The sequence below is a fragment of the Engystomops pustulosus genome, chromosome 2 (genome assembly GCF_040894005.1).
Source record: "Engystomops pustulosus chromosome 2, aEngPut4.maternal, whole genome shotgun sequence".
Classification (NCBI taxonomy): Eukaryota; Metazoa; Chordata; class Amphibia; order Anura; family Leptodactylidae; genus Engystomops; species Engystomops pustulosus.
The window spans coordinates 54,620,760-54,640,208 of NC_092412.1; the positions used below are offsets into that span (position 1 = coordinate 54,620,760).

The window sequence follows — 19,449 nt, forward strand, 5'->3', positions numbered from 1 at the left end:
TTGGTTAGGTTACTCACATAACCGTTGCTTTTGAATGCTGGTTGATGGATGATGGTTGTATCTATGATCCTGTGAGTAAGCCGACTGCCTTGGCTACAGATTAAGAAGCAGGTCCTATTCCTGTCTGTGATTGCAGCTTGGTCATCAGTCAAAGAATGGTTCTCACCCACCAATGACACCACAAATGTTGGGCTGCGGTACAGTTTTATGGGGCCCTTGAAAGGTTTGTGTCTGAGACTCCATCAAGTAAAATTCTTTTTAGAACCGATTAACGCTGATACAACGCTGATACAAAAAGTTGTGCAGCAGATCACTGTTCTCAGAAGTTAGCAGTGTGAACAGTTATCAGACCCCACAGTGTGAACAGAGTTTTAGTACAGTATCACGAAAATAGTCGGTGCTGCAAATAGTAATAACGTGGACCTTGTACACATGCAGTACATAAAAGGATAACCAAGCTTGTCTACAAAAACCAAGGATGTCATAAAAAAATAAGTCACACGGCGGCACTAGATATGACAGTCACGAGAACTTGAAGTTTATTGAATTGGTAGAGATTTCCACATAAGTCTGAATGAAGGTAAAATGTAGAAATGCTAGAAGGCCAGAAGCTACATCGCTTGGGCTTCTGGTTTCCCCTTTATCCCAGACGACCAGATATCACACTAAGATTTATAAGGGAGTGACACCACCAGCAGTTACTGTCCCCATGAAGATATATCTCCTACTTCCCGGACTGCAGAAGGCGAGTGGAGTAAGACAAAAGGATGAGGAGCAGATCTGATTGCGGACGTCAATACAGGAATGATGTTTACAACGCGAAAAGTGTCTGTGTGGTTCTTATTCGGAATAAGGTCATGCCATAAATACCCTTCATACTGAAGTTGCACACTTGTAGCTGTGAAAGAACACAGGGTACGAGACAGGACGAGATGACCTTACAGACAGACCTGCCAGGTCCACACTGGAGCCTCCTGCCCCTATATAAAGGACAGGACATCTCTCAGGAAATTCACAGTTAAATACGATGAGAACTTTGGACAAAACGTCTAGCAACACATGAAACTTGGCAGCTTTGCCGTGATTCCGAAAATGCATATTGCATCCCATAACCGTGGATGAGGTCATGGAAATTAATTGGGAATGTCATCTTAGATGTAATGATAAAGCAGAAAGAAGCTGAGTTATGGCTCCCCATTATGCTTCTTGGGAGCAGTTAATAATCACTGTGACTCCCACTTCAACGTCAGGAACTTCCATAACTCAGCCGTCCCTACCTTTTGATTCTAGTGTGCTGGTGAATGATCTCTGCCTATAAGCCATTGAGCCTCCATTAGTCCATAGATATAATATATAGTTGGTAGCACTTTACACTGAATGTTACAAGCACGCGAGCGCTCTTCATTACTGCCCCCAAGAGCAAACACTTCCATAATAGTGCATGAAAAGTAATGACACATGACATTGTATTGAAATAGTGAACCCGTGCTTTAGTAGGGATCTAATCTGACTATGGGTTTCCATGTATATTGATTAATTTGTTGAACATAAATAAAGGAAATATCCATAAGAAGGAAAAAAAGAATAATAATGACATTTTGTACTTTTTCTGTGCTTACCTAAAAGACAAGATAATGTTGCATTTTGCAGGGTGGTATTATTGTTGGCATAAATTCATATAGGTCTAATACAGGAAGTCTGCGGGTTATCTTCTTAAGTTGAATTTGTATGCAAGTCGGAACAGGTAAATTATATAATTGGAACATCGCCCTTTTTGTTGTCCCTGTGACAATTACTAACCACTTACAGCTGATCATTGCAGCCTGGGACTAAAGTAATGTATCCAGAGAGCTTCACCAGTGGGAAGAGAGGTCCGTCTGTAACTAGGATTCATCTGTAAGTTGCGTCTCCTTACAGAACTTCTATCACCAGGATGAAGTACTGCATGCAAATGAGCCTGAAGGGCTCCAGGCTTCTTAGGTGTTCATGGAGCCTGGACCCCTTCAGGGTGAAGACACACGTGGCGTTTTTAGGTTGTTTTTAGTTAGTACGTTTTCAGATCGTTAAAAACGCATGCGTTTTTAAAACGCATGCGTTTTTTGAAAACGCATGCGTTTTTGCTCAGTTTGAATTAAGATAATTGGTCAAACCTGTCAAAAACGCATGCGTTTTTTAGCACATGCGTTTTTTACAATCTGAAAGCGCACTTAGTAAAAACGGCCCAAAAACGGCCTAAAAACGCCACGTGTGTCTTCACCCTCAGGCTCATTGGCATGCAGTCTTTTATCCTGGTGGTAGATGTCATTTAATTCGGGGACGGACTGCAGGGCTGGTTTTAGATGAAACAGGTCCCTGGGCAAAACTAAATGTGGAGCCCCAAAATAAAACTAGACGTGCAAGCAGTCAGCCAGAAAACTGGTGCAAACGCTTTAATAAATGTGAGAAAAATAGTTTTTGTAGAACGCCTCTATATAGAAAGTCACAGCATATTGAAAAGGATTAAACCAACATGTACAAACTCAATGCTATTTTGACATCCATCTGATGAATAGGACCCTATGGCTGAATTTCATGTTTATATTGGTAATTTTCTAGCTGCATGCACTAGTTTCACCATATTACATACTTAAACTATCTACTCCACTGTCAGGTCAGTGCTCCTGGGTTGAAGAAGTAAGGTCGGTACCACCCATCTGGCAATATTCAGCAATCTTGTGAAATTGGCCAGGAGATGGTGCCCAGCGTTCTAGTAAAAGCAGCATCTCGTGGAAAGGTCTTTTCTGGGATTAGGATATCAATGTCCTATTCTGAGGACAGGTCATTCATATCAGATTAGTAGAGTCTGACTCACTGAGTGGGTCATAGGAGAAGTAAGAGATACATATATAAAGGGAGTGTTATAAGTAATTTAAATACATTTTTACTACAACATCGTCCAACACAGTGCAAGAAATTCAGAGGTTTCTCCATCAGTATTGACTTAATCAGTATATGACATTAATGTAGCGAGTATATTTTTGTAACAGAACAAAAATGTAAAGTTAAATTACGGAGACTAAAAGGGTATGTCCAACTTTGGGGGAAAAAAAATCGGAAATGAAATTGAAACGTTACAAATGTCCTTCCATTCTAAATTGGTAGCTAACTAACCAGAATGTCTAATCCTGTGGTCGTATGTTAGTCTCTTCTGTCTATGCTCTCTTCTACTCTTTGTAGGCTACAGAAAATAGGGTTTAGATAACAGGTGGATCAGACTACATATTAGGCTTGCATGGAGGCACATGGACATGCCATTTAAATTATGAAATAAAATTTTTGTCTTAGAATTGATTGGGTTGAATCATTACCGATAAGCACAATAAAGGGTTCTCTCAATTGTTAACATAGCCACCTTTGGTCAGAGGCCCAATGGTGAAAGATACATGGCCTATCCTAAGGAGAGATCATCAGTGTTAACCACTGGAAGAGCTCCTTTAAAGAGGACCTGTCACCAGATTTTAACCACTTAAAAGTCCTCCCATATCACCTACAATTTGCTGCCAGTGAGACCCTGTACCTTAATTACAGATGTTTTTCTGATATGCAAATGATTCTTCTCGTTCTCAGCCTGGCAGTGAACCACGCCCCATTATTATGACTGACAGCTCAGTGTCTCTTCAAATCACTGCTCTGCCTCCTTGTACTTAGGGGCTAATATTCAACTACAGACATATAAATCTCTATGTACATATTGGAAATATTGTGTAAATTTTTTTACACGGTGCCTTGTGTTATATTCATGACATGTGACCAGTGACATCATCTCCGGTCCTTTATCCTTCTAAGAATAGCAAACTGTACACCATGTATGTGATTACATGAAATCACAGCAGCCTCCATGGAGGATGGAGAAAAGTAGAAGTCCATGGAGGCTGCTGTGACTTCATGTTGTCTGATACATTCATGGGGTACAGTTTGCTATTGTTGAGAGGCTAAAGGACCTGAGATGATGACACTCTGATCACGTGACATGAACTGTGACTAGTAAGGAGGTATAAGGCATGGGTAGTATTAGATGGGAGGGTACAGATGAGCAGGATACACCCTCTTTGGTGCCGGGGAATATAAGATAAAAGGTGATTTATGTGGATGAAAGCAAAATTATTTTTAACTAAATGAAGGTTGTCAGTTAGTGAGTAGGGCTCTATAGGAACATGTCACTGGCCGTATGTGTGCAAATGGGGTGACAGGTTCCCTTTAAGAAGTTTCTATGTATAGATTTATGTACCTCTTGAAGCCACCTCTATAAGATCAACATATACTAGGCTGCGGCCCAAGACCTGGTCATGGAACACATGGTTTTGGAAAATCTGATGTACTATTACTATTTTATTTAAAAAGTAGAGAGAAGAGGGCATTATACTCTAGGGGTTGGCACGGGGGGTGGGGGGGGTGGGGATTTTAGTATGGTGGCCAGTACAGACAGGAGATTTTTGGTACAGCCCATCCCACATCCCAGATTCAAAAAAAGTTTGCAACTACTGCCATAAAGTATAGATGCCCCTAAGAATTCTGTAGTGAGCTTCATTAGGTAGCTTGGAGTAGAAGCCCCATTTTCAGCATATGTTTTCATGGAAACCTCAAACTTCAAACGTGAAGGATTTTAAGGATCTTATGCAAATACAACTTTTGGCAGGACATGGAAAATGAAATTACATTGTAAAGCATCGGTGGCCGGTGCCTTGTAGCAAGAATGGAGAGTGGAATGAGAATGGAGGAGTGGTACAATGGATGTACTGTACATAGAATACAGGGTCATATTTGTAAGTGTACACATATTGATAGAGAAATATGCGAAATATGCACGGCTAATAAAATAACAGAAAGGGGGGGGGGAGGTGGGAAAGACGGCTGGCGACATAGGGGGGGCTACGAAGACTGGGAGGATATAGCGTCTAATAAAAATTCAAGAGCCTGATGCCTCATGCTGCGTGCACCTGTCTGAGAGGGAGACAATGCCTTTGTCTCCCCTCCCCCCCTCTGTAGTGCTATGAAGCAAAGCACTCATTGCCCTCACTTATACAGAAGGTAACATTTCAGCAATGAAAACCTACACTGAATATATTCCTTTATAACTTCTTTTATTTTCATGAATAGACTATGCACAGAATCCGAATATAGTTTTTCTCCATTTTGTATTTATTCCTGCTACCTCCAAAGCTTTACTTAAGGCAGTGATTAAATGTTAAATCTAGAGAGGAGCTTTAGAAGGCGCAGAGACTTAAAGGGGTTGGCCACTTTACCTCATGATTTTTTTTAATGTGTGTGTAAGTGTGGGGGGCAGCATATTAGGTAATTCACCAGATAGATAGAGATCACATGACCCTCCATCTGCGGCCATTTTATGGACAGGAATGTCTGACTGATGAGGTAAAAGACAGGAGGCTTCACTTTACATATCAGGAAAGCGGAGCAGAATTTTTTATAGATGTATATTGGTAAATAACCTAATATCCTCAATGTTTATCAATGTTCGAAAACCTTGTACCCCATATATATTATATATATGCTTTTTGAGTTTTTAGGAGTTGAGCTGCAGGGATTCTCAATCATTTAGTGCATTTAGTTTCCACATTAAATATGGAGAAGATGCCTTAAACCACCCAACGGCATATTGAAGGATGGGAACTGTTGCCCCACTGTAGATGGTGAAGCCTCTAGAGATTCTGGATGTTGGATTTGGTGACATCAAGGACTCCTGTCATTCCTGTCAGCATTATTTTGGAAGTTATTTGTCATTAGGATTTGTGTAATTAGTCTAACCTCTAATTCTATACTAAAACTCCTATATATTGTTACAGCATGAGCAGAACATCTAGTAATGATCACCCCTTGGACCTGTCTTGGATGGGACAGGAGGTTAAGTGTTTCATGAGTCCGCCTGGTGCTGTGTACACAGAAATACAATCCCTGCCAGCGTATGGAGGTGACTGTATGCCCACTCATCTTCCATAATTTATCTGCTCATGTCTGGCCTGGGCCAATATCTCACTACTCCAGGGATTTGCAGTTCAAATCTGAGGTGTCTTTTCTCACATGTTCATTACATGCTCCAGAGAAGACATCAGGAACCTTCCTGTTCCACCCAAGACACATTCCCATGATACTGACCATGGCACTGCTGGATCATTCTGTGTAATAATAGAATAAAGCCTCGTATTAGCTATAACTAAATTGGTCATAATCCAATGCTGAATGATTTTACACTGTATTTTTATTTAATCTGATGCAAAGTTTCATCTCCCTTTTAGGGGGTGAAGAGGATTGGTGAAGTCTGGCTTGAAGTCGTACATGCGCTCTGCGCAAGCAATGCCTATAGGATAGATGAAAGCCCCCTAGTATGGCGCTCATTTATCATTATGAGTCTTCTAGACATTGAGGAAATATTTCAAGACCATTTCCGCAAAAACGGATCATCTGTGTGTTTTCTGTTTTTACTGATCTTCAAAATACAAAGGTTGCCCAATGATGTCACTAGTTTGTCGCAACCCCATCGCATGATTGTGTTACCTAGCAACTGATCCACATCCAGTCCGAGGCTCAAACCTCGGACTGGGCCGAATATGACTGCTCTAAATTTTCTGAAACCTCCATACGTATCAGTAAAAAACACATTCATGTGCATTGGCTACATTGAAATGAATAGGGGGAGATTTATCATCAAGTTTCTGAGGTAAACCTGTTCTAAATCTCCCCCAATGTGTCAGTGTACCATCAGATAGCACAAGCGTGAGCCATGTAGTCCATGTAAGGGCAGAATAAATAAAGTGATCAGATACTGTTCGTCAGACATCCCCTTTAATTCTATGTCAAGTCATACCAGATTCTGAGCGCGGCATAAAACAAATGACATAAATAAAATCCCAATGTTTCTTAGTTATATCTGTTTGTGTTCCCACAGGACTTGTAAAGGCAATAGAGACAGATTTTCCATTTAGGATTCTGGAAAAGGTAGGTAATTGAATGAAATACGTTATCGTGTGACATATGAGGACACCCAAAGGATTTAAAGTAGATTTTTCTTTTTTTATTTTAGGGGAAATGTGCCTTGTGATGTGACTGGTGATGAGTCCAATGATGAGCAGGAATGGGATACTACACCCCTCAATAGTAAGTTACAGCACCTATATGATAAGTGACTTGTAGAGGTGCAACAGATCGCTCATGATACGGTGATAATTAGGGGGTGGTCGCACATCTTATTTGTCTACCATGAAGGGGGTTATCAAAAAGGTCACAAGATTAGAGGTGACGTGTGTTATACATGAGTGCTGCTGCTCTAGTCTATCTCTATAAGACTGATGTCATAGCCAAGGACATTGTCAGCAATCTTCATGGGTCTCACAGACTTTGAATAGAGCAGCATTATAATAATAATTCCTTTGACTTTGCCAAATCAGTCCCTGTCCCCAATGGGGCTCACAATTTAATCCACCTATCAGTATGTTTTGGAGGGTGGGAGGAAACCGGAGGACCCAGAGGAAACCCACACAAACACAGAGAGAGCATACATTGCTCCAACGTCCAATTCAAATAGGGGACAAAGGACCCCCCTTTCTCATTATTGTTGAGTACACATTTCAGTTTTACCTGTAAATCAATGAATTGAATTATGTAAAAGTAATATGGATGTAGTGCTGAAGACAAAGAGAGCCCCAGATCCAAGTTTACAAAGTGCAGCCGCTGCCCTGTGCCTCTGCCTTGCAGAGAAAGATTGAAGTTCCAGTTTTAATACTCCGAGCATTGCTGCTGACCCTGAAAGATGAGGGGCAGGGAAAATGAGCCGGATCAGTTTCACAGTCCTCCGAGAAAATCAGATCAGTGTCACCATCAAGTGAGAGATTCACAACCTGCTGATAGCCTGAATGTGATCATGGAGGATGCCTTCTGCTGGCACATAGCGGTAATGCACACTGGTGCAGCCTGGCATTGTTAGTCCCTGTTGCCAGCGCTCTGTCTGCCCCAGTTGAATTATGGGAAACACAGCATGGCCCCATAAAATGTTATGAAGACATCTGTAAAGGCAGAGGGATTTTATGAGCCATGATCTGCGGAGTGTGCTGTAAACCCAACCTTACATGCTTCAGAGACTACTAGCATCTGCTCCCATCCATTTTTTAAAGGAGAATACAACTTCTCCGCTCAGATGTCCTCTGTAATAGAGAAGCCACTCCTGACACCTGTCTGATGGGTATATACAGTATATACCTCCGTATGCTGTAATCCTGTATGAGAATACCCTGCACAATGTCCAGTCTCCATTCGGTCACACCTCATATTTTATAAATCACATGGTCCAAGAATTATGGAATTAAAACTAGGGAATTACCCATTTGGAGACAAAAAAAACGCAGTCGCAGCTTCCACATAGTGCAAGAAAAGGTGCAGAGGGCGCAGTCGCAGCCAAAGTATCTACTTGAGCAGAAGGCTGAAAAATTATGGAGACTTGTTGTGCAGGAGTCACTGAAATCTTCATGTCAGCTTCTAAAGTAATTGGGCGAAACCCAATATGGTTAACCCAGGTCAACCATGTTGGGTTTCGCCCAACTTTTCTAGAAACGTAATTTAAAACAATCTATATTGATTTTTGCAAAAACAAAACATAAGCATCTGCATTTACAGTTGGTATCCAGGGCTAAAAAAAATATAGATTTAAAAAAAAAATAAAATAATTCCAAGAATAGCTCCCCACCTGTCTACAGGTTGTGTGTGTTATTACAATTCAGGTATACACAGATACGTTTCTGTTTTAGGACAATCCAATTTCTCAGATGTGGACACTAATAAGGTAGAAGATTTTACCATCCAGGACAGAAAAGTTAGGTTGTTTTTTTAATTCCCCACACCAAGATACTCTATATTCCAAGGGGCTATTAGCAGCTGTATAAGCTAGATGTATGGTATATGTGCCCCGGCAAGAAACTAGTACAGTGGTGGTGAACCTATGGCACGGATGCCTGAGGCGGCACTCAGAGCCCTTTTTGTGGGCACCTGGGCCATCGCCCCAGCACACCAGATAAGACTCAAAGTTCCAAGCAACTTAAAAGATGCTGCTTTCAGTCATATTTTGATACTTACTTTGCTACTTGGGACTGTAGGAAGAGGGAGAATTAGACAGGGACGAATTATTTTTGGAGGACCTCCTGCTGGCCCCATGATTCTCTGTGTACAGAGGGAAACTGGAAAGAAGTTAAAATTATGAAAATGTTCCATCTTTCTACTGTGTTGCTGTCCTCAGGAGCCCAATATGATTCAAAGTTGTTGAACAGGGAGCAATAAGTTACTGCTTTAATTTTTGTTTGGCACCTTGTGATAAATAAGGGAGGTTTTGGGTTGCAGTTTGGGCACTCGGCCTCTAAAAGGTTCGCCATCACTGCACTAGTATCTTCAGTGTAAGGGGTTGTAAATTTACAAGAACGGGGATAATTGGTTGGTGAGTGTACGTCCCATTCTCAATAATTGATGGAATGGCAGGTCAAGCTTGAGTCCTGCTGCTCCATTCAATACTATGGCAGTGTTGTAAATTGCTGAGCACAGCGCTCGGGTATCTTCGACACTCACATAAACAGTGTGTTCACTGCTATTTCCAGTACTCCCATTCACTGTCTATGTGAGTGTCGGATATAAGTGCTTTGCTTGGAAATTTCCAATACTGCCATAATAATAATAATAATCTTTATTTATATAGCGCCATCAAATTACGTAGCGCTTGCCATGGTATTGAGCGAAGAGTCAGGACACATGCTTGACCTGCGGCTCCACCCTTTAGTGAATTTGGGACCCCTGTTCTCCAGATTACTGGGGATTCCATTTTGTGAACTAGTTGGAAGACCCAGCATTTGAAACGTCAACAATCAGCTTGGTATCACCTATACTGTAAATGGAGGATAACTTGGTAAAACTCCATTAATGTATTGTAGTACTATAACTAGTGTCACTATTATGGACATCAGTTCCTTTTACATACGTAGGTGATGGTGGGATCGGTATGAGTTTACCTTTAAAGGGGTAAACATTTTGGAGGAATCCATCACCAAGGACCCTTAATGACATGCTTTGTAAGGGAGGAAGAGAAATAAGTGCTTGTCCAATCACAACCTTTAAACAAGTGACCGGTGGGTCTGCGGGGTGTCACCACCACCTATTTATCACCGATTCTAAAGTTGGGTAAAGAATAAAGAATTTTGCGATACCGCTTTAAGTTCACAATCGGGAACAAATATTCTTCAGAGGAGCACATATAGTCCTCACATTGAGTGAAAGACGCGGCAGTGATAGACTATCAGTTCCTGGCAGTACCAAGAGCCCTGACATCTCCTCAGGAACCACCATGAATCACGTCTGTCAGTGACAAGGGCCAGCCGGGGGCTACACCGGGACTTCTCAGCTCTGTGATCAATATACATAGAAGAAAACTGAGAGATGGTATAATATGGCTCAATAGATCCCTCCTCAGGATGACTGCATTTGATTCATTCTTGGTAGAGGAATAAGCAACAATAAAAGCAATGTGACGCTCCATCTATATACTGCTTATGAGTATATAGATGGACACACACCTTGGGTAACATTCACATAAGAGTCATCTCCTATTACTCCCCCATACACATGCACACTCTGTCCATCTATCTATATATCTATCTGGGTAGTTTTGGTTTATGGTTACATTGCATATCACAGAGACATGAAAAAGGCACAAGTCTTATACCAGGCTTCCCCCTATATGTTATATAAAACTGTGGATGTGGCTCCTGAACATCAAATTAATCTAACACATTTCCTGAACCGTTCTAATAACAGCTCCACCCTGTGGCTGATTTTGGTATTTTTCCTTTAAATATTTTTCTGCTTTTCCATAATATATATGGAACATTGTTTATGTATATTGTATTTTCTAGTGTTCAGGATATGTCTAAGAATAGTGTTTGAACCCTTTGTTTCAGTGTGATCCATGTGAAACTATCTGATCTATGTGGAGTCATACCTAGTAGTTTACAAATAAGGAATTTACTAAATGTGTAGGTACAATTGATGTTTTCATATTTGATTAAGACATTATTTGGTCCATGATAGCATTCATATTGAAATAGACAGATAGTTATATAGATGTAAGATAGATAGATATATAGATGTAGGTTAGATGGACAGATAAATCTACTGTAGGATAGATAGATGTAGAAGGATCCTTGAAACCTTGCACTTGGGTAAAAGGTCCAGTCTCATTTTTCTTTGGAATAATATATATATATATATAGATAAATATATAGGTGTATAAATGTAGGATGGATGGATAAATATAAAGGTATTTAGATATATGGATAAATAGATATATAGGTATATAGATGCAGGGTATATGGATAAATAAATATTTATATAGAAGTAGCCTAAATAAATATATGGGTATACAGATGTATTATAGATAGATATATAGGTATATATGTAGAATAGATAAATTTATAGGCATATAAATGTAGGATGCTTAGATAGATAGAAAAATATATAGGTATATAGATTTGATAGGTTGATTAGTAAGACAGACATATAGAGAAACAGATATATAGATCTGGGATGATAGATAAATAGATCTATAGATCGATAGGAGCAAACAATTAATGAATGAAATATATATATATATATGTGTGTGTATAGTGTATATGTGTGTGTATATTATGAAAGATGTATGGAAGATAAATAATTGAAAATGAAAGCATATTCAGTCTATGTGTATAGAGAAAGATTTCATTAGGTGGACAGACAGACAGATTTCTGTATAACTAGCTCACAACATAACATTTTACTGAATTGTATTTATTTCAACTGGAGAATATGAAGTTTCAGTCCAGGAGATGAATGGCCATGAGCTTCCAAACGACTATTACACTTCCATGTTCTGCATTTCATTTTGCGTCAGTAATCTATAAAATAAATTATAAAAATGTGATTAATAATAATCGTCATTTATCTCTCAATAAGACTGCACTATTACTCAACATATGAGAAACAATACAAACTTATGTTTATAATTACAATATGTGAAACTGGACCTGCTAGAACCTCCTCCATAGTCCCAACAAGAGGAAGTGGCTGATGTTTTATATACACAATTGTTTTCTTTTATGTTTGAGATAGGAAAAAAATATCTAAATTTCTAATCCATTGTAGCACTTGATCTACGCATGAAGATGTTATACTATGTGAAATGATGACATGCTTAGTCATTATAATTTTAATAGCTGGTTATAAAGGACTATAAAAATATCCACCATAAAAATGTAGTAAAATTAAAATCATAACAATAATAATGCAAAATGTATTTACCTATAATAATAATTATTATTATTAAAAAATATTTAATTTAAATATTAAATATACATTTATTCCAATCTGATTATTTTATCAGTTCTCGATAAACATATAAAAACCTGAATGCTGAAAATGAAATAATATTGAGAAATGCTAAAAATCTTATATAGGCGGTCCCCTACTTAAGAACACCCGACTTACAGAAGACCCCTAGTTACAAACTGACCTCTGGATGTTGGTAATTTACTGTACTTTTGCCCTAGGCTACAATAAACAGTTATTCTGGTTCTTATGAAAATCCAACATTTTAAAAATCCATTTTTCACAGAGACCACAAAAAATTTAGCTGGAGCTACAATTATACATCATACTGTTCTGATTTATATACAAATTGAGAACAAACCTACAGAACCCATCTTGTACGTAACCCGGGGACTGCCTGTATATATACATTCTTTAAAAATGCTGGTATGTAGGGAATATTATTGTAAGAAGGAAATTGTGGTGATTTTGAGTTTGATTTTTTTTATATATATTTTCTTATTATTATTTTTTAATTATAATTCTCTGCTTTGAGATCTGCTATTTTATATGGTGCTGAATACACTATGATCAGCCTCTAGGTTGTAGAGAAACATTAGAGCAGAAGTTCCCAAAACTCCAGGAAATTGTTGTCTACAAGATATGACGAAATCTTAACAATTGATCCTAAGGATGAACAAGTGGTCATTTAATGTAACCAAAGAGATAATTCCCAAAGTGTTCAATTAAATTAATGTGTTATATTTATAACTTTTATATCTCCAAAAAGTCTGGTTAATTGATACGTCTGTCCACAAAAGGTAGAATTTAAATATCTATGAAACAAATATATAATGAAAATATTAAAATAGCTATTTGACACAATAGAAAAAAAATTCCGTTTTATTTATTTTTTGTTTTTGTTTTTTTAGATTGTTAATTATTGCTTAAATTTATTATACATCTGTATACTGAATCCAGCCCTAAATGGCAGTACCATGACCCAGTTTATTGGATGTCTTTAATCCAAACTCTTTTTTTTTTTTCTTTGATTAAAGATGAGAATACAGAACATGTACAGAACTTGTTGGTTTTGACTTGCAGAGAGGATGGATCAGATCTATTCAATGACATGAGCTTTTTCACCACTTGGTGGCACTATAACACAAGTCAAGATTAGTTCCACTTCCCGTGAAGGGCAGAGGAGGTGTAATCCACAAATTCTGCCCTTATTTATCTATTTATCATTTAATTTAGAGTCCATGCTTTTTATGTATACATATACATAATTTTTATAAAAAAAATTTTTTTTACAAGATCCATAAAAGTAAACAATATAAATTATAGAGAGTTTTCTACATGTTTTTTTGGACAAAGGATAAAGGTTTTTTTTAAATTTTCACCATATATATCTTCCTTATCTTAGTCTACATCAGTGTCCCCCAATCCATGGCTTGGAGTGACATTTAGCTTCCCAGCTATTAGCAGCTGCATGTAATATTGTGCGCCTTGTAGTATCTATAGTGCTCAATGGGTGACATTGAATTATACTTGTATACTTTCTTGTGACAGGAAGAATGGCACTGGATGTTATACTACTGGTTCAGTATAAAGGTGTGGTACCAAGTTTGCAAGTTGTCCCCTATCCTGTTGATCGGAAAAGGGTTCAGCTTCTGAAGCCCCATGGATCACAAAAAACATGGTCCTGTTCTCAGTAATACAAAGCGCTGCACTATCTCCTGCTGCCACATTGACTGTGATTGCCACAGATACCTGAGCACTGTGCTCAGCAATTTCCAACACTCCCATCCTATTGATGTAGGTCATTTGCTCATCCTTCCCCTCCATCCATTAGAAAACAGGAAAACAGGACCCCTGTTTTCAGGACTCCTCTAATGATTGGTGGGGGTCCCAGCAATGGGGCACTGCATGATCAGCTTATTATCTCCTGTCCTGTGGATAATGTGTAACTTGCAAACTTGGTACAACCCCTTGAATAGGGCAGCATTTGCTAAAGCAGCTATATTCTTTTAGTCTTTTAACATGATCATGTTCATCACTGGAAGATAAAAAAGTTAATATTTCCCATAGATATAAATCTATACTCTATATCTTATCCCTATACTCTATAGTCTTTAAAGGCAGACAAAGCAGCCAGGACCCCAGAGGCTGAACAACAAGCTGCGGGGTCCTAATACAAAATGTGTCCCAGGTTCCCCAACTATAATGTAACATTTATGGTAGCCCCGGTCTCCTTAATTTAGGGGGGGGGAGCAATCTTCTACTGATACTTACAAGCAGCGGCTGGGGATCTGAAGTCCAGATGAAGAATGAGAACCCCACGCTTGAACACAAGGAGGCGATAAAGATTTCCTAAATGTAAATATAGTTGTGTTATAGTCACAGTAATAACAGCGGTACAAGGGGCTCACAAGACACTCCCAAAATATCATCCACAATATGTTATTATTCAGCTTCTAACATTTATATAAAATCCAAGTAAATGCTTCTTTATATTTTATGTTTATTGATAATACTACTCTCTCCTGTAGATGGCGAGAGCATTCTTCTTCCTATTACAATTGTCTACAGATTCAGCAACTCCTCCATTCTCTTCCTTTCCATAAATCACAATTTTGCCCCCCACAATAGCCACTATAGTAATAGTACCTCCACAATAGCCAATATAGTCATGATTGTACCCAATATAGTCACATTGTCCTCAAAGTAGCCAATAACAGGACCCTCAGTATCTAATATAGTCACAATGACCCTAGTAGACCACAGTCACAATGTCTTTAGCTCATAGTAATATTCCACTTTGTAGACAATAATCACAGTGCCCCCCAGTACCCAACAGTCACACTTCTTTTTGTAACCAATTGTCATAGGACTTAGCAGTTTCCAATATTAACAGTGCCATGCATAGTAGCTAATAGTTACAGTGCCATGCATAGTAGCTAATAGTAACAGTGCCATGCATAGTAGCTAATACTTACAGTGCCATGCATAGTAGCTAAAAGTTACAGTGCCATGCATAGTAGCTAATAGTTACAGTGCCATGCATAGTAGCTAATAGCTACAGTGCCATGCATAGTAGCTAATAGTTACAGTGCCATGCATAGTAGCTAATACTTACAGTGCCATGCATAGTAGCTAATACTTACAGTGCCATGCATAGTAGCTAATAGTTACAGTGCCATGCATAGTAGCTAATACTTACAGTGCCATGCATAGTAGCTAATAGTAACAGTGCCATGCATAGTAGCTAATAGTTACAGTGCCATGCATAGTAGCTAATAGTTACAGTGCCATGCATAGTAGCTAATAGTTACAGTGCCATGCATAGTAGCTAATAGTAACAGTGCCATGCATAGTAGCTAATAGTTACAGTGCCATGCATAGTAGCTAATAGTTACAGTGCCATGCATAGTAGCTAATAGTTACAGTGCCATGCATAGTAGCTAATACTTACAGTGCCATGCATAGTAGCTAATAGTTACAGTGCCATGCATAGTAGCTAATAGTTACAGTGCCATGCATAGTAGCTAATACTTACAGTGCCATGCATAGTAGCTAATACTTACAGTGCCATGCATAGTAGCTAATAGTTACAGTGCCATGCATAGTAGCTAATAGTTACAGTGCCATGCATAGTAGCTAATAGTTACAGTGCCATGCATAGTAGCTAATAGTTACAGTGCTCCCCCTTGACCTTTATTCACAGTGTCCCCGGTATCAATAATAACCATGACACCCCCCCCCCCCCCCATAGTAACCAATAGTTACTTTTCCACCCATAGGGTCTATATTCACAGGATCCCAAGTTACAAACAATAATAGCGATCCCTTATATAGACAATAGTTATAGTGCCCAACTTAGCCATAAATAAATACCTCCAGAGCCGCTGTTCTCCCAGCAGACGGCCATTGCTCTATCTCACAGGTTTCAGGATTACTGAGGGGCCACTCAATGGAAAGAAGCAGTAGATTTGCAGATGGTTACATTCATCCTGTAATATAGTTATCATGATTATTCTAACATCTCCATAATTTCACGTAGAATATTTATCCTGAGATGTCGAGTTCTTTGTATTCTAAGAACCTCTAGTTAACATGTTTGCTCAACATATAACTTACTGACATAACTATAGTTTGCCCTTGAGGTGCTAGAGCACAAAATCCTCTCCAGGTCTAGGTTGAGGAGCTTTTTCCCCATATTTTCAATAGTATATTTACCATTGGATATCAAGTTTTCATTGTTCAAGAAAACATTTAGTTGTTTGTTTGCCTAATTTATAACAAATATACAGTATAAATCATAACCCACTATATCTGTTATACCCAAGACAATTTATGTAAACAACTGTTTAGCTACTTAACAAGAATTATTACAATTTACCAAGGAAATTTTATATGTAGAGAACTTGGGACAGAATAGATCACTTGTATCTTGAGATCCGTCTCTTAAGGATGCCTCTCGCTCCTGCTCAGCACCATGTGGATCAGGGTCACAATGGACGGCAAATATCTACCTTTCTCCACAATCCTGCAATAAACCTCGAACAACAGTAAAAGTTTAATTCAGCTGTAAAAATCTGTACAGAAAGTTAGGATATTTATTTATTTTCAGTAACAATATTAGGTTTCGTGTTACAAAATAGAAAACCTTTATACTTTGCGAACAAACCATCAAAATTCATAATGCAGAAACATAGAAGTACAACACAAAGACAAAAATCAGAACACAAACAGATGTCATTCGTTGATACGCATTTCTTTCAGGATAAAGTCGTCTCTCTGACACCCCTTTTCAAGAAGGGTCCCTTTATCATGGACCGTAGCCCGCGTACCACAGGTTGTCTTCACTACCATGAGTTAGACCGACCTTCATGTTCTTTCACTCAACCCAGGAATTATTTACGGTAATAGTTCACAGGCGAAACCATTGTGTTCGTACCCTTATACACAAACATATCAATTCTTCCAACATAACATCACACATACATCATTCAGAGTACGACTCATGGGTAGGTTTCTCATACACTCCTCCCTTTGTGTCTGATCTCATAAGAATTCCCAGAGTCAGGGGCCGTGTGGCACCTCGGACAAGCCATTTGGAAACCACCCGGTATTTACACTGAGATTAATTCTTGTTCTTGAGTTCAGAACACAAAAGGATTTGCATAACAGATAAAACCCTATAACTTACTGACATAACTACAGTTCACCCATGAGGTGCTAAAGCACAGACTCCACTCCAGGTCCAGGTTGAGGAAGATTTTCCTGCTAACCCCCTGTACAATAAGTAGTGGAGTCCAAACTGCCTCAGCATCACAGGGAGGCCCATTCTAATGAAGACAATGTCCTCCACCCGTTTCCATAACATTGAGGGGCCACTCAATGGAAAGGAGCAGTCGGGCTGAAGCCACAGACGGTTGTCTCCATCCTGTAATTTTGCTCTTATCATAGTTATTCTTTTATCCATATTCTTTCAATAGCATATTTAAAGGAAATCTACCATTTGTTTTTATGCATTATGAACCAAACATACTTTATAATCCATAACATATTATATAATCCAGGTGGGCTGTATATAATATAACTTGAGGGTAAAACATTATATCAATTTAGGAGAGGGCTGTATATAACATAAATATAGGAGGGGGCTACATATAATATTAATATAGGAGGGGTGAATATAAATGAGAATTTTGTTTTTCAATTTTTTGCCTCGTGCAGCTAATACTCTAGAATTGGCCCTGTGTCATCCAGCTCAGGTTGATTAGTCCTGTCTGGAGAGTTCAGGAAGCTCTGTGTAATGTGTTTATGCACCGCAGCATGAAGCACCAAGCTTTCCCAAGGTCCTGAATTTTATAATTGTTTTATGAGCAAAACAACTGGGATCAGGGATTAAACAAGATATGATCCTGCATCAGTGTAGCTACAGCATCCTCAAGGTATGTTTGATTCGTAATGCATAACAACAAATGGTAGATTTCCTTTAAAGGAAACCTACCACTGGTAATGGTAGGTATTAGCTGTAAACACCGGGCACCAGCTCAGGGTGAGCTGGTGGCGGAGCTTACCTTTGCTAGTGTTTTAAACCGCTACATCGCAGTTTGAACACATTTTGATGAACAGACCCGGAGCAGCTTCGGCGCTGCGCGTCCCCGCCATGGGAAGTGCCGGAGGCGTCACGCGTGCACGGCCGCGCAGTGCTGAAGCTACCTCGGGTCTGTTCATCAAAATGTGTTTAAACCGCGATGTAGCGGTTTAAAACTCTAGCAAAGGTAAGCTCGGTACTCGGTACCCGGTGTTTACAGCTAATACCTACCATTACCAGTGGTGGTAGGTTTCCTTTAACCTTGGATGTCAAGGTTTTAGTGTTCAGAGACATGTAGTAAACTGGTCATTTGCCTTATTTATAACATAAAAATATGCAGTTCTTATCACATATATGCTATCCCCACAATGTTCTCTAATGACATGTATACCCCTGTATAGTATAACCTTACTCTTATAGCATTCATGTAAATAGACATTGGCTCTGTAGAGAATGTCTTGTAAGAGGATACAGTCCTAATCCTGCCTATAGTATAACCCATAACCCAATATATATGGTAAAGAACATCTACCACCAAAATGATAGACTATATGCAAATAAACCTGAGGGGCTCCAGGCCCCATTAACACCTATGGGGTGCATACAGTCTTTCATCCTCGTGGTAGATGTCCTTTAATCCCATAAAAATGTATATAAACAACTATTTAGCTATTTAAGAAGGGTTTTCACAATTCAACAAAGACATTTTATTAGCAAAAAAGATAACCTGGGACAGGATAGATCACTTGTATCTTGAGATCCGTCTCTTCATGATCCGTGTCGCTCCTGCTCAGAACCATGTGGGTCAGGGAAACAGCGGACAGAAAATACCTACCTTTCTCCACAATCCTGCAATAAACCTCAAACAACAGTAAAAGTTCAATTCAGCTGTAAAAATCTGTACAGAAACGTAGGCAATTTTTTATATTGCCGATTACAATATTAAGTTAGTTTTATAAAATAGAAAACGTGTATATTTT

General features: G+C 38.9%; 2 long non-coding RNA genes across 4 annotated transcripts in view; one reads left to right on the top strand and one right to left on the bottom strand.

Moving 5' to 3' along the window:
* The window catches only part of LOC140117699 (uncharacterized), a 154,183-nt gene that overhangs the window by 105,968 nt on the left and 28,766 nt on the right, over positions 1-19,449 (top strand). For both annotated transcript variants that reach the window (XR_011853066.1, XR_011853065.1), the window contains exons 3-4: positions 6,941-6,990; positions 7,076-7,149. This is a non-coding gene — a long non-coding RNA (uncharacterized lncRNA). The remainder of the gene's footprint in view (positions 1-6,940; positions 6,991-7,075; positions 7,150-19,449) is intronic.
* The window catches only part of LOC140117697 (uncharacterized), a 33,619-nt gene continuing 26,001 nt past the window's right edge, over positions 11,832-19,449 (bottom strand). Inside the window, exons 1-4 of one of the 2 annotated variants that reach the window (XR_011853063.1) lie at positions 16,766-18,416; positions 16,261-16,376; positions 14,659-14,736; positions 11,832-11,954 (exon numbers count right to left, since the gene is read on the bottom strand). This is a non-coding gene — a long non-coding RNA (uncharacterized lncRNA). Of the gene's footprint in view, positions 11,955-14,658; positions 14,737-16,260; positions 16,377-16,765; positions 18,417-19,449 lie in introns of those variants that run through there. The other variant, XR_011853064.1, reaches the window with a different exon arrangement.